The sequence below is a fragment of the Schistocerca cancellata genome, chromosome 6 (assembly GCF_023864275.1).
Source record: "Schistocerca cancellata isolate TAMUIC-IGC-003103 chromosome 6, iqSchCanc2.1, whole genome shotgun sequence".
NCBI lineage: Eukaryota > Metazoa > Arthropoda > Insecta > Orthoptera > Acrididae > Schistocerca > Schistocerca cancellata.
Window position 1 is genome coordinate 416,939,190 of NC_064631.1, and position 17,389 is coordinate 416,956,578.

A 17,389-nucleotide genomic window follows, 5' to 3' on the forward strand; every position below is an offset into this window, starting at 1 on the left:
CATCTTTTTAGCCGTAAAAGTCTTAAAGATTATCTGGGATATAAACTCCAGGACTTTTCGAAGCTTCTACAAAATGTTCGGTTGTGTATACTGCGTGTTAATTTAAAGATTATCGACGAGACAGGATATTTACGCAATGGGCATAAAATGTAGAACTCATCATATCGTTGGTGTATGTCGTCGACTGCAGCAATTTAGTCGGCTGTTGACATCCCACATTCATGTTATTCGGAAATCAGCAGCATGGGACTACAGTACGTGCACAATTAAAGCGCCAGTCTGAGTTTTCGAATTTGGAATCCGAAATTTACGTATTGTTAAGACTGATTTGGGCAACGGCCTTGCCGCAGTGGATACACCGGTTCCTGTCAGATCACCGAAGTTAAGCGCTGTCGGATTTGGCCGGCACTTGGATGGGTGACCATCCGGGCAGCCATGCGCTGTTGCAGTTTTTCGGTGTGCACTCAGCCTCGTGATGCCAATTGAGGAGCTACTCGACCGAAGAGTAACGGCTCCGGTCACAGAAAACCATCGTAATGACAGGGAGAGCGGTGTGCTGACCGCACGCCCCCTCGTATCCGCATTCTCATCTGAGGATGACACGGCGGTCGGATGGTCCCGATGGGCCACTTGTGGTCTAAAGACGGAGTGCTTTAAGACTGATTTAAAGGAACGTTCCAGTTTCTTTCTGTCATATTCTTACCGTTGCGTGCCACGCCCTATTGTGTTTTGAAAAAACAGAGACAACTAATAGGTTTGAACTCACCATCTCGTATAACAGACTATCCAGTCACCCACTGATTCCTTGACTTATTGGTACGCAACTGGCTGGAGTCCTAAAAAAGTTAAAATATCCCGAAACTTCTATCCTCACTGTATAAAATATCATGTATTCCAAAATGAATAGCGAGATTTTAAGACAGCTTATAATTACAAGAAATGCATCAAATGAAAGAGCAACTGAAACAATTTTTCTTACAAGTGTTCAAAGTGAGCACCATTCGTCACACGACACACATCGAGTGGATATGGGAGCTCTTCCCAAGCCCTGATCAGTGTTCCTGGCATAATCGCTGCAAAAACTACTTCAATCCTGATTCTTATGTCGGTGTATCAGCTGGTAGCGGGGCGCATATACATGACCCTTTATGAACCCCCAGGGGTAAAAATCGCATGGCTTCATATGGGGTGAACTTGAAGGACGTGCGTAACGAACTAAGTGATCTGGCGGCCAAACCCCCCAGGATGTGGTATAACGTAGTTCAACCGGTCGCATACTGAGTTAGGCCAGTGAGTCGGCGCACCATCTCGCTGCCAAATAAAGTTCTGTGGTTTAGCTTCTTCCAGCTGAAGGAAGAAACCATAATTCTAGCGCATTAAGGTAAGGAACATCACTTACACTTGCTTCACCGAAAAAGAAACGCCCATAAACATTCCGCCGGGATATGTCAAAAAAACAAACAAACAAAAACAAAAAAACATTTAATTTAGGGGAGTTTCGTCGCAGCTATACCACGTTGTGGGGATTTTCTGCTCCCCCCCACCCCACCCTCCCCCAATACGCACATTATGTGCGTTTCGATTTCCATTTAGACTAAATGTCGATTCATCACTGAAGACGACACGATACAGAACATCTACAGCAACATTTCGAGTGCAAAGATTGCTCGTTAACCGTAGTGTGTAGATTTTGGGGTTTGTAATAGAGGTATAGACACAAAACTAATTTGCTCTTTCGTTTAATGTATTATTTGTAATTTGAAGTTGAATGTAACAAATGCTGCAAAGCCTTAAAGCCCCTCTATTCATTTTTAAACTCATGCTATAATATTTAGTCTTGAACTGACGAAACTGAACAGTTTTCTATATCTTCAATTAAATCTGTGTTAACGGAATTAAAGCTCGTGGAAATGGAATGCATTTTATGTGAGTAAAAGATTCTATTGTCACGTTAGCCCAGTTATTTGTGTAGTTTTTCACTGCACTGCATTACACTTTATGCAGAAAAATTAACAGTCGCACAAAACAAGCTTCGAGTTTTGCCGACGCTACTTCGCCTGCGGGCTAATTCATACGCCCACAGACAACGTGGAAACACGTTTATCTGCTGGCGTCACGTTCCCTGACATTTCCGTATAACGAATAGCTGAGAGCTCTCTTTCATGCTTCGTTGCATAAATGAAGTACATTTTTGTAAGCTGCAAGTTTAAATACGACTGGTCTCATACATGGCTTGTTCGCATCACAAAAACACAATCCTATATTATATCTGGCTCACATTTCTAGTATCAGTCAATCACAGCCCACGCACCTCACAGTTTTTAACAGTCCTTAAAAATAACTTGTATTAAAAAATAGCTTTAGCTTCGATAAGTGATTCGCAACAAAAATCCTACACTTGTCCATCTCTATAAATTGAAAGATGACAACCGTGTCAAGATAGATAAGCATTAACAAAATTATCTGCCTTCCTACGTTTCGAAAGATATCTTTCAACTTCGCGTGTCGTTAGGGTAAAGTATTTAGATTATCACGTCGACTGTATTTCCTAGACGTGTGACCACTGTCACTGGTAACGTATCTTGGTAATGTACTCAAGGGAATAACCAAAATACGCACCATGGAGGAGTTATATAAATGGGACATCAGTCGGTAGATGTGATGTACATCTACAGAGAAACAAATGATTAAAATTTCGGAAAATCTGGATGACGTATTCACGAGGAGACGTTTCGCAAATTGAGCAAGTCAGTAACGCCCTGTTCTACTTCTGGCCATTAAGCAAGCAGTTATTCGGCTTGGCAGTGATTGATAGAATTGTTGGGTGCTCTCCTGAGGGATAGCGAGCCAAATTCTGTCCAATTGCTGCGTTAGATTGTCAAAATCCCGAGCTGATTGGAGAACACTGTCATTATGCTCCAGATGTTCTTAATTCGAGAGAGATGCGCCAACACTGCTGACCAAGGTAGGGTTTAGCAAGTACGAGGACAAGCAGCAGAAATTCTCGCCGTATGTGGGCAGTCATTATCTTGCTGAAATATAAGCCTAGGATGGCTTGGTATGAAGGACGACAAAACGGGGCGTAGAATATCTTCGACGTATCGCTGTGCGTGGATGACAACCAAAGGGGTCCTCCTCATGAAATTAAATGGCACCCCAGAACATGTCTCCTGGTTGTCGCGCCTTATGACGGGCGATTATCAGGGTGGGGTCTCACCGCTGTCCAGGGCTTCTCATGACACGTGTTCGGCATGGAATCTCATTGGCTGGAATAGAATTGTCTTTAGTGATGAGCCCCGCTTTGAACTGTGCCTTGATGGCCAGCGAAGATGTGTCTAGCCTAGACGCTCCGGGCATCAGCGATCTACCCAATTGTCACCTGCCATACGACCCGACAACCAGAAATGGTCGCTTGGGGTGCCATTTCATTTCATAGCAGGACTCCTTTGTTTGTTATCTGCGGCATCCTTGCAACACAGCGGTACGTCGACGATTTTCCACGTCCCGTTTTGTCGCTCTTCAAGGCCAGTCATCCTGGGCTTATATTTCAGCGAGATAACACCCGTCCGACCGCGGCGAAAGTTTCTACTGCTTGTGTTCGTGCATGCCAAACCGTGCCACGACCAACAAGGTCGGATCTCTCCCCACCTGAAAACGTCTGGAGCATTACGGGCAGGGTCCTCCAGCCAGCACCTCAATATAGAGGATACTTTCAGAAACATGTAGTATGATCAATCAATCGATTCAATTCCAAAGTTTTCCAACATTTGAAACGTCCTCTTTGGAAAATTATAAATTACTGTGCTGGTAAACTTCTACATTATTTGATACAGAGACAGCTGAGTAAAACTAAACGTACTCAGACAGTTCTCTCTTTACTTATTCTGATCATCACTAAAATGACACACAATATTTTTAGCGCAACGCAATGTGACTTTCAATAATCCTTACAAAAGAAATGGCCCAGACTAACGATAACATATACCATTCATGAATCACTTACCTCACAAAAATCTTCGTTACTCGAACTACTGCAATACAGCGAGCGCCAATACTGCCAGCTAAATAAAAGATTCAAACTACTGAAGGCACTAACTATTGATAGGAATTGTTAGCAAATGAAAGATTTTGATGGAGAACAAACAATGTATTTACCGTAGTAATGTTCAAAAGTCATAATATACATATATCTAGCAATTCATGACATCCATCTTTAGAAATTTCCTTTTTCTGGCGGACACACGTCAAGATCGTCCGCTTATAGTAACCTCTTGAAACTCTGGCATCTCTGTCTCCACATCCACCACTGCTGGCGGCTCACCTTCAACTGCCCAACGCTACGCGCTGTTCACATCCAACTGCCCAACACTACACAAGCGAATATTTCAACAATGAGTCCAGCCAGCCACAGACTGCACACAGCACAGTCAGTGATTTTCATACAGAGCGCTTAGTGGCGTTACCAACATAAAAACCTAAACAGCCTACTTACCATTCTTTTACTGCTGGACAACATAGTGATTTAGCACTTCCAAGTCGACTGTATATCCAATCCAGTGTAAATGCTAAGAAGAGTTTTCGTTCTTGAATGTCATACGAAGTAGTTGCTGTGGCATGTCTTGCAGCATTCTCCATTCGGAATGAGTGTAGGGTAAAATTATTTAGATTTTAAAATGCGGTTTCCTCCATCGTGTTTGTTTTTCTAAGCACGTCCAATGTGAACAGATCGAAAATTACCCAGGAAAGAGTAAACTTTCGGCTGTGATTCCTCATCACAATTATCGTACCACGTCGTTGGTGACGAGGCAACTGTGGGCCTGCCGAATAGGCGGAGTTCCCAGACTCCTGCAGCTAAACAAACTGTGTTACGATATCTTTGCTTGTCTAGACAGGGAATCGGCTCTGGACCATGTGCTTCATTCAGGTTTCATGTTTAAATTTCATAGCAGCATCGCGATTGTAGCTGCCTTTGTTCAGTCTTATTGCCGTCATACGCTACACTCACCGATATCCGGTTTTTAATTTTTTATCGCCTTCCTGTCTCCCGCCCATTCGTTTATAAGGAATTGTCAAATGTATTAAATACCTTCTCGAAACAATCGAGGTGCGATCGTGAAATTTAGTGAAGACGTTAGTCATTATTTGTACCCTTCGGCACATCACATTTTTCCCAATGATAGATGGAGACCTTGATTGTAAAATACTGCGTTTTGGCTGTTCGGGAAACGTTCGATCTCGAAAACCACGTCGTCGCCATGCTGGAAATCCCTGCCTCATAGTGGTTCGTTCATGCGAGAAAGGAGGAAGACATCATTGAGTGCCGTGTTAGGAGAGTAAGGGGGTCATGCACATTTTTAAAGCCCAGAGAATCAGCATATATGAGAGTGTCCTGCGCAGAATGACCTGAGGTGCACGTACAGTGGCACCTCCTAAAAGACACTCGGCGTCTCCTTTCCCGCTCACGTTCTTGGTCTTAGTCTTTTTCGACGGTGTTAGTACCACATGTTTCCACGCCATGCTTTGCACCTTCGCCTCGTGATCATAGTGAAACACCTGACACTCGCCCCTGTATATTGGGCGGCCAGAGAATTCATCTGGATTGGCCTGACACAGCTGCACCATTTCCGCTACCGACTCGGGTTGATGAGGTTCTCGAATGGGTGTGAGGAGTCTTTGAATCTAGCGGCCAGCGACCATTGTCAGCTTCACAATCTCGTTCAAGATGTTGACAGTTAACCCACGAGCGATTTTCACTTCTTCCACTACCACTTCGATTATAACGCGCGTCCACTTCTCTTCTCCAGAAAATGTGGTCTTCTACCTTGTTACAAGTCGTTGAGACTGGTTTGACAACAACGGATGCGGCAGCGCCACCTAACTGGGGATACTCCGCTTTACCAAAGGGTTGCACCATTTTGTTTCGCGTCTTCTAGCGGCGTACTACATTACAGTGGCCCGCAGATTTCAGCGTGTCTCAGTACTGGACGCATGTAATTGGAAAGAAACAACAATTAATAATCAGAATTTAGTTTCACTCTGCAGTGGCGTGTGTGCTGATTTGGAATTTCCTGGCAGATCAGAACTCAGTGTCGGACGGGGACACGATACAGGGACCTTTGCCTTTCGCGGGCAAGTGCGCTGCCTACTGAGCTACCCGAGTGCGACTGTCGAGCCTTTGTCATAGCCTTCTTCGCCAATACCTTATCTCGTACCTTCCATACGTCACAGAAGTTCTGCTTTATACCTTGTCAAGCATACTTGGAAATAAGGAAATTGCAGAGACGTGGCTTAGCCATAGCCTGAGAGATTGTTTCAAGAATAAATATTTACTTTGCTTTAACTTTTTCCTTTCTCTTAGGAGCGCTAGTTGGGATGGTAGGAGATGAGGTACTGGCGGTACTAAAGCTATGGGGGTAGGTCGTGAGTCGTGCTTGGATACCTCAGTTGCCTGAGCAGCTGCCGGCGAGACGCAGTGGTCTCGGTTCGGAAATACGGAAGCGTCCGATCCCGCCCGTCTGCTTTGACCAATGACGTCACAAATATGGCGGAAACGACCATAAACCACGATTCCAATATGGCGCATATAAAATCATTATGTACACATTGTGAGGGCGAAAATACATCGAAAAACAAACACACACACACTTTTCACAAGAAGTGTAATGACACTAACGGGACAAGCGCGGGAAATGGGGTGTTTTGGGTGGAGGGCAAACTAAATGTAAACAAATTTAGACGCCCACCCCCATACAAAACCACACAAAAAGACGAAAAAACCGACATCACAAAACTCCCCAAATACCACTAAACAATATCATCTGGAATCGGACACTTACCTTGACCTATATAGCTCAACAGCAGCTCCCGATCCCATAAATTAGGATCAAACAGGTCCCTTGGCCTATATAACTCAAAAACATCTCCTGATACACAGCCACACATCAGGATCGAACACTTCCCTTGACCTGCGCACTTAATTTTATCCGTCATATCCATTCCTGAACAAAAACAACCGATTAATTTTACTAAAATTACCACACGACGTACAGCGAACACTAAATTAACCTTCACACAAAATCGTTAACTCACTGAAACGAATTCCACTAAAAACACAGCTGACACACTAACAATTCTGGATAATGAGCAAAAGCAAACTCAGCCCATTACACCACACAAACGAAAACCCTGAACTTACCACCAGAGAGCACAACAAATCACAACACTACATCTACAAACACGCCACACTCAAACCAAACTCCGCGCCGTCATGACGTCACACACAACACCCTTACGTCACGGGTCAAAGCCGACGCGTGGGATCGGACGCTTCTGTCGACCCATCGGTTCGAGTCCTGGTCTCGCATACGCTTTTAATATGCTACTAAGTTTCAAAATTGAATCAGTATCAGTTTTAGCGATGATAATTTTATGACTGCTCCTCGCACTCTCCTCAAAGACTACTTATGTTATATGTCAACCGGGGACCTAGAAACGACGGAAAGGCTCCGTCCCCGCCGCAGCCGCAGTGGTCCGCAACCCCACGACGACTATCGCAGTCCACTTCACTCCTCCGCCGCCCCACACTGAACCCAGGGTTATTGTGCGGTTCGGCCCGCGGTAGAACCCCCAGGGAACATCTCAAACCAGACGAGTGTAACCCCTATGTTTGCTTGGTAGAGCAATGGTGGTGTATGCGTACGCGGAAAATTTGTTTGCGCAGCAATCGCCGACATAGTGTAGCTGAGGCGGAATAGGGGGAACCAGAGGCAGATGGAAAACCTCCTAAAAACCATTCACAGACTAGCCGGCTCACCGGGCCTCGACGCAAATCCGCCGGGCGGATTCGTGCAGGGGACCGGCGCTCCTTCCCGCCCGGAAAGCCGTGCGTTAGATCGCTCGGCCAACCGGGCGGACTCAAAGACTACTTACATCCACCTCAACATTTTCATGTGCTAGTGTAACTGCTTATAACAGAGAAACAATAGTTTAGCAATTCCTCTTCTCTAGCTGTTATTTATCTTACCTATATTTTAAAAATCTGAAATTCTACCAGGTACTAACCATTTGTTACCATCGTTCACACCTATAAGACCACTATCTGATGTATTTTTCTTTTTTCCAATGTTGCTTGGATTTTTACTCTTCCCAACTACGTAAGCTGCTTCCCTTTTATTATATCGCCGAATAATATTATGATACTCCTCCAAATGCTGGGACTTTATAGGGAGCGAGACCACAATTTTTAACGAAAGTAGGATCCTGTTCTTCCAGGTTCGGTAAGGGACAGACTGTTAGGCTACCATTGAAACCGTCAAGAACGATACGGTTCCATCTCATTTGCACAAAACATGGATTTTGAAGTAACTGACTTCATTAACCCATTGAGTACCAGTGGTTTCTGTCTGAACCCACCATTTTTTAAGTACCAATGCTTTTCCATGAAACCACCGATGCTGCTCGAAAATAGGAACATATAGGCATCTATGGATACGCAAAAATACTTCTATGTTTTACGAATGTAGTGCATTGTAGCAGTCATTTAAAGTGTTCAAAGCAGCAGTCAGCGTGGAGATCGTACCCCCCGTGATTGAAGAAGATTTTGATACGTGGTGTTTTATAGTGATGACACTCAGACCATTGACAGTGAAACTATTGTATTGTATTGTAGAAACGACGGAGAGGCTCCGTCCCCGCCGCAGCCGTAGTGGTCCACAACCCCACGACGACTACTGCAGTCCACCCCTCCGCCGCCCCCCCCCCCCCCCCCCCCCCCGCCAAGGGAACGTCTCACACCAGACGAGTGTAACCCTTGTGTTTGCGTGTTAGAATAATGGTGGTGTACGCGTACGCGGAGAATTTGTGTTTGTGCAGCAATCGCCGACATAGTGTAGCAGCACGGCTAATCGGGAGGGCACAGTGAAAGTAAGTACATCGAAAGTTACTGTTACGTAAATTCCAGTTTGTACTACTGCTTTTATAATTGGTTTCGAAATGAAATCACTGGAGCAAAACGTAATTTTGATACAAATTTATTAAATTTTAGGCTCATTTTTTAGGACTATAAATTGTTTTAGGCACTGTCAGTTCATGGAACTACCGAGTATGGGATTGTGTTCAGTAGAATCGCGAAATTGCATTCAAATACATCTCAAGAAATTGTGGGTGGCTGCAAACTGTATGTACAGTGGTTCCCCACTGGAATCACAACGGTGGAACAAATGATATTTACTTTTTACCAGTTTCTTCTTGTATTCGTTGATTACTAAGGCCATATCTCACTAATGTACTGACTGCAGCTACACGTAGTAAAATTTGTACTGGTATTGTCTACACAATAAACATGGCAGAGTAGTGCGATCTGCTACCAAATGCGAAAAACCTCTCAGCCATGTTTTCCTCTCAAGTATACTCCAACACAGTACTTGCTGTCGCGTTGGTGCGTACCAAACCAGGACTATTACTGAGGCCATAAGTGCTTAATGTATTCTTGCAGATACGAAATAATAGGCAATTCAGAAAACTCTGTGAAGTTACACAATATGTCAAAATTATATGATAAATTGAGACATGATACACCATGTCATCAAAAGTATCCGGACACGCCCAAAAACATACGTTTTTCATATTAGGTGCATTGTGCTACTTCCTACTGCCAGGTACTCCATACCAGCGACCTCAGTAGTCATTAGACATCGTGAGAGAGCAAAATAGGGCGCTCCGCGGAACTCACAGACTTCGAATATGGTCAGGTGATTGGATGTCACTTGTGTCATACGTCTGTATATGAGATTTCCACGTTCCTAAACATCCCTAGGACCGATGTGATAGTGAAGTGTAAACGTGAAGGGACACCTACAGCACAAAATAGTACAGACCAATGTCGTCTGTTGACTGTCAGAGAGCGCCAACAGTTGAAGAGGGTCGTAATGTGTAATAGGCAGACATCTACCCAGATCATCACGCAGGAATTCCAAACTGCATCAGGATCCACTGTAGGTACTATGACAGTTAGGCGGGAGGTGAGAAATCTTGGATTTCATGGTCGACAGGCTGCTCATAAGCCACACATCACGCCGGTAAACGCCAAACGACGCCTTGCTTGGTGTAAGGAGGGTAAACATTAGACGAGTGAACAGTGAAAAAAGTTGTGTGGAGTGACGAATCACGGTACACAATGTGACAATCGGACGACAGGGTATGGGTATGGCGAATACCCGGTGAACGTTATCTGCCAGCGTGTTCAGTGCCAACAGTAAAATTTGGAGATGGTGGTGTTACGGTGTGGTCGTGTTTTTCATGGAAGGGACTTGTACACCTTGTTGTTTTGCGTGGCACTATCACAGCACAGGCCTACATTGATGTTTTAAGCACTTCTTGCTTCCCACTGTTGAAGACCAATTTGAGGATGGCGACTGCATCTTTCAACACGATCGAGCACCTGTTCATAATGCACGGCCTGTGGTGGAGTGGTTACACGACAGTAAAATCCCTGTAATGGACTGCCCTGCGCAGAGTCCTGACCTGAATCCTATGGAATACGTTTGGTATGTTCTGGAACGCCGACTTCGTGCCAGGCCTCACCGACCGACATCGGTACCTCTCCTCAGTGCAGTACTCCCTGAAGAATGGGCTGCCATTCCCCAAGAAACCTTCCAGCACCTGATTGAACGTATATCTGCGAGAGTGGAAGCTGTCATCGAGGCTAAGGTTGAACCAACACCATATTGAATTTCAGCATTACGGATGGAGGGCGCCACGAACTTGTAAGTCATTTTCAGCCAGGTGTCCACAAACTTTTGATCACATAGTGTAGATAGGTAGATATACAGGATTGTCGGAATGAACCTGAATAGCTTGTAGGGGTGGTGCTTGATAGCTTGTTCTGAGAAATAATTTAAAAAATTCTTGCATTGCGCCTTTTCCGAATTAATTAGCATTGAAGTTAGGCTGTTGAGCGCACAATTTCAAGCGGCCCCCAGAGACGGTGTCGCCAATGATTTTCCTCGTCTGGTTTCTCAAAACCAAATAAGAGAGGGACACAAAAGTCAGAACAACTGACTAATTGTATCTGGCGAGCCACTTGAATCTCCGCACACAATGGCATGATTGTCTATGTTCATTGATAATTATCTAGGAAAGGCCGCAATGTATGATTTCTTTTCTTAACAGTTGTTTCTTACCACAGCATACTCTGTGACACCCTTATAAACTTTTCGGACTGTTTCTAACCACCCCGTATGTCTCACAAGGACTTGAGCAACATGCTTTTGGCCTCTTATATATATATCCAAACTTCAGCAGAAAAACATCGTTCATCCGCTCCCTAATGAATATGGGCCACCGGTACATCTATATTAACACATCTTTAATTGTTAGAGATGTTAAGGGGAACCGCAATAGAAACTGTCAAGAGGGTTAATCTGTTACAGTTTCGACAATTCACTGGACTGTTTTTCCAATGGATATCTATGCGGATGTACAATAATTCACAGAGTTCCAGTCGTAAACACAACGCTCTGGTAATGTGGCTGACATTCCTCTTGGTAAGAAAATTAAATTCCTCAAGTTATTTATTCTGCTGCTGCTGCTTCACACTGAAATTCCTTCAAAGATATCCACAATTTTCTGTCTTAACCCCGTTATACGCAAACATTCCAGAACCTCCGCTTACCCTTCTGCACCCATCATCGTACAGCTGCGGTACCTTTCAGTCGTGAATCCACTATTGTCTTTCGTAGTCACTCGTAGATGGTTCCTTAGTATTTTGGTAAAATGCGCTCTAACGAGACTTTAGGTGCACAGTCCATTCTGCGCAGAACAGCAATTATTTGCGTACTATGACTCTTCTCGGTTGCCCGTCATTTCCCTATCAGGTCACGCACGGTAAATGGCAGCAAACTGCACTCGAATAATACAGTGCAGTGATACATTGCTAGTCTTTCATAATTGTTAATCTACAAGGTTTGCTCGTCAAATGTGACTAAGTGGAAATTTCAGCCAAGAAAGGTGACAGAGTCGTTAACAACACGGACTTGCATTCGACATAAATGGAAATAAAGGAAAAGAAGCGAATGCTGGAAGGGTTCCTTTAACAAGGCTACGACCTCTCCTTTGTGCCAGCCGAGCTGTGCTGCATTTCTAACAAGTCATAGAAACGCATTCAGTCTTCCTTTAAATTTTTTAACACGAAAACGGTGCGAATCGGTTAAGTTTATTGAATGAGAACGAGATTGCCGAATTATAGTTTTCATAACTCAGCGATGTCCAGCTTGTTGGTGAGTAGGATCTTATTATTGCTCTTGACGAACTTTTGATAGCTCTAGTATGCCTGCTTAAAGTAGGTTATCTTGCATTTCGAACCTCTTGTCGACAAGATGCAACGGGGCAGAGACAGCGAATATACAAGTCTCAAACCGATCGTACTACACTCTCAGCAGCTTTTTAAAACTCTCAACTTCCAGCTACACAACCCATAGGGATGTAATGTTGTTATACTTGGAGTGCTCCGAAAAAAGACTCAAATAAGCCTTTCGTTTCGATTGGAAAATCTTAAGGAAGATCTATGATTTGGTACAAGATGAGATCACTGGGTTTCGAGAAGTCGGTATTCGTGGGGGCTGGATGAGATCTACAAAATTCAAAATATCAGAAGCTTGATGGGAACCAAACGACGCGTGGCCAGGGCATGTCCCTCGGATCGACAACATCGACGGCCTTTAAAATCGATGGATTAATTCCCTGCGGAAGAAGACTGCTAGGTGGACCAAAGAAAAGATGGATAGATAATATCTATGAAGACTGGTGGCAGTAAGCAGAAAACAGAAGCTAGTGGAAGAGGAAAATTTTATCTGTGCATGGTCCTCTAGGCCTGATCGCTTACAGTATTGTTGTAAGCAAGGAAGGAAGGAAGCAAGCAAGATAGTAAGTGAGAACAAGAAGCACCAACGAAAGAAGCTTTAAGGTAGCTACCATTCGTCACACGAAGGTTTGGTCATAGTAACTGGTGATTCTAATGCCACATAATATTATTCCATATATTCAGGTCGTGAAAATAACATACAATTTTGAAATTCGGAGAGACATTGTATAAAGCATAGTTCATCTCGCGCACCATACTGAATACAAATGGTTCAAATGGCTCTGAGCACTATGGGACTTAACATCTTAGGTCATCAGTCCCCTAGAACTTAGAACTACTTAAACCTAACTAACCTAAGGACATCACACACATCCATGCCCGAGGCAGGATTCGAACCTGCGACCATAGCAATACTGAATACAACACAGCATAGTGGCAAGCCGTCATGCTTGATAATACACTCCCGGAGAAAAATGTAACATCGTTAGGAAGTCTGTTCATTGGCAACGTGGTATAGAATGTGCATACTCAAGGCTGCAGTTTTAGTGATTCATCTGTCACAGTCATCGGTGATGAGATGGCGCTCAGTAGTCCTGCCTGTGCACCCAATTTTTACTCTGCAGGAAGTAACTGCGCTGAGTTTAGAGCTGAACAGTGCTTGCAACATACTTCTAGGGTACAACCATGCCCCTGTGATGAGTATGTACTCTTGCTGAACGATTTCCACCACTGGAACGGGATCGCATTGTGAGCCTGTGGGAAGCAGGCCAGACGAATCAAGTGATTGCTGCACATGTTGGCTATAGTGTATCGGTGGTGTGTCGCTGTTTTCATCATTGATCTGTGGCACATTCCCACACGTGTAGACCATGATCTGGACGTCACGCATTGTGCGAGTGAAAGTGGTCGACCGAATATCATCCATGGATGAAATCCGGCCACGTGTTGCACCTACCGTGTCATCAGAGAATATTGAGAGCCGTCTGCTTAAAGGAGGGTTAATATCATGTGTCCTTCTGGCCAGGCTACCACTGACACCACGACACTGCCAGGCATGGCATGAAAGTGTTGACAAGGCAGTGAAATGGCATTATGGTGTAACAGTAGGTTCTGCCTGCATGTGAGTGATAAAACTGCACGTGTATGGCGTAGACCTGGTGAGCTGCCTGTTCCACAATCTGTCCGTCCACGAAACACAGGTCCATCCCAGGCTCCATGGTATATGTGTGTGTGCCTGGGGAGGGGGGGGGGGGGAGGAACATCCGTTACAATTCGCGGTCACATTTGCCATCTACTCTACACATGCAGTTATTCTAGTGATACTACCTCTTCTTCGGCAGGAAGGTGATGTGATTATTCAGTAGGACAGCGCACGTCCACATACGGCTGCCACGACGCAAAGTGTTCCCTGTGGTGTACAGCAACTACCCTGACCTGTAGGGTCTCTCTCTCTCAACAACTGAACACGTACGAGACATTATGAAGTGGGAACTTCCTCGGTCTCTAAGGCCTGTAAGAAACAGTGCCAAACTGTAACAAAAGACGCAAGATTCTTGGGACAGTCTATTGCAGGATGTCATTCGGCACCTTTATGATCGTTTGCAAGCGAAAATATACAGTAGCCATTGTTTGCGCTCTCTTTGCTACGACACGCGTGTTTCATTTGGTCTGAACTTGTTATCATATACTTCTACAATGATGAACTATCTGTAACTTCACTTGTCAATCACCCAACCTTGTACTTGAGAGTGTTGCATTGTTCTCCGATAGTAATTCACAGAGATCCCGTCGTAAGCAAAACACTCGGATAGTAGGGTTGACATTCATTCCTCTTAATCAGAAAATTTATGGTCAAGAAATTTATTCTGCTGCTGCTTCACACTGATATTCCTTTACAGGTTTCAACAATTTTCTGTGTCATCACTGTTGTTCCGAAACATTCCAGAATCACCGCTTACCCTTCCGCACCCATCGCCGTACGACTGCAGCTCCTTCTAATCCTTAATCCACTATTTTCTGTCGGAGAGACTCGCACGTTGCTCCTTAGTGTCTCGTAAAATGCGCTCTAACGAGGTTTTTGGCGTACACTCAGTTCTGTGTAAAACTGAAACTATTGTGTAAAACAATACTAGCACACTTTATGTAGACAAATAAATGCCCATTGCCTGTCCCTTGCTTTGAAAGTACACAGCCTCATTGTGCGAGTGTCAATGAATAAATCTGCTTACCACACTTTACGTAGACGAATAAATTCCCATTGGTGGTCAGTTGCTTTTAAAGTACTACAGCCTCATTGTGCGAATGTCAATTAATAAATCTGCATAACTTCTGCGAAATTAGGGGGAATAATTTTAAGTGATGTCACTTGACGATTTCATACCGAAACAAATGTAATGTGCTGCAGTTTGTTGGCTATTATTTTAAGTGAAAAATGTTCGTCAAAAATCTATAAATATGAGATACTTACTGCTAAATATTATTTAAAAGTGAACCTAAACTTTGATACAAACTGCTTATAATGAAGTTAACTGCTCAGTAACTTTATACTTGAGAAATTGTCCTTAAAAACACTGCAAATTTGACATGTTTCTGAAAACAAATTGCGGTTTCTGCTGAAGAGCTGGTAGATAAAATTCGTGTTAAAAGGTCATTACGATTCGCATCATTTTTAAGAATGTTGGCCTGTGATGTAAACACTTACCAAGTATCCAGAACGGCGTTTCCAATGCGAAGCTACGCAACACTCAGTGGATTCTGGTTTTGTTAACTTTAGACTGGAATCTCTAGAGAAATGACGTATTAAACTAGTGTTTGCAAAACTTGAACTATAATACGAAGGAATTTCAGAGTCATTTCGGGACTGTAGACTAAATATTGCGAGCGGTCTCACGCGCTGCAGTCTTGGACTGTGCGGCTCGTCCCGGCGGAGGTTCGAGTCCTCCCTCGGACATGGGTGTTTGTGTTTGTCCTTAGGATAATTTAGTTTAAGTAGTGTGTAAGCTTAGGGACTGATGACCTTAGCAGTTACGTCCCATAAGATTTCACACACATTTGAACTAAATATTGCAACAGTCTAGTACTCGTACATGCACTAAATGAGCAATTTTTTTTTAATTCCCCGGCCATGGTTGCCGAGCGGTTCTAGGCTCTTCAGTCGGGAACCGCGCGACTGCTACGGTCGCAGGTTCGAATCCTGCCTCGGGCATGGATGTGTGTGATGTCCTTAGGTTAGTTACGTGTAAATAGTTCTAGGTTCTAGGGGACTGATGACCTCAGATGTTAAGTCCCATAGTTCTCAGAGCCATTTGGTTTCAAATTCGTTTGCGTCATTTTCGTCTAGGGAATGGCTGTACGCACATTCCATTGCCCAATTACTCTTCTGAATCTTGCAGGAAAATAATTATGGCGGAAAATTTCAAGATTAAATGAGGCGGATAGCAGTAAATTTAAAAAAATGCTAGATGGCGCTGGCGAGGAATTTTTTTTCAACCAGTCACAGCATTTAAAAATCTAAGATGGCGGTGGCAGGAAAAATTGTTTCAGCCAATGACAGCGCAGAATTTGTTACATTACGTTCAGTTATACTAAAGTATTTTCACAGTAAAAAATAATGGAAGCTTTTTCACCTGAATTAGAATTCTGTTACAAATAAACAAGTATTGCCAGTACTGCAGTATTTCAAAAAAAATATATGTACTTCTTCTCCTGAGTCATGTAAATTAGTGTATTGACACCAAACACACACACATTTTGTGTCAAATATTGTAGCCTCATGAGTTAATCTCATTTTTTTACTATACTCATTGTCATACTTAATGTTAAAATTTCATCTCTCTCTCTCTCTCTCTCTCTCTTTCTGTTTTCGTGCTTCAGCAATGGTTACTTGAAATTCCTATACTACTTCATCACTAGTAGTTTTCATATCTCTCTGTTTCTGTAAAATACTGTGCTGCCTAATCATCAGTCAATTTCATCTACGTCTTTGTAATATATTACAGAGGGTACGTGGAGGGAAAAAGAAAAATTCAAATAAAAAATGCCCTAGATACAAAAATTTTTATAAAAAAAGATTAAATCTTAAAGAAAATTAGATGCACATTCGGTTGACTGTGCACACTGATATACACTCTAGTTACGAAAAGGGATATTGCCAGTTAAATTGCACATTTTAAGTTATTTCGTAAGAGTAATGTTTTTTACATTTTTCTCATTATAAAAATCCCCTCGTATACTTACTGTAATAATCAACTTTTTATTATACACCAAAGGTGTGCTGTCATGCACCGTGGAAACATACGATTTTAATATTCTACTTCATCTTCAGCACTTGTTATAATAATACCTATCCTTAACGGTAGATTGTTGCATTTTGAGTAAATATTTGACATATAACCAGCAGAAAACCAAGTTTCGACAGTTGTCTCTGCCTTACTACAACCGACGTGATACCGTACTGCATTTTGTGGATAAAATTTATGGAGTATGGATAACATGAACCTAACGTAACAATCAACAAGTCTGTTGCACTGA

General features: G+C 43.3%; 1 pseudogene; it reads left to right on the plus strand.

Annotated features, from left to right (window-relative positions):
- Window positions 1–331: 331 nt before the first annotated feature.
- On the plus strand, window positions 332–449 carry LOC126089943 (5S ribosomal RNA; annotated as a pseudogene).
- Window positions 450–17,389: the final 16,940 nt, after the last annotated feature.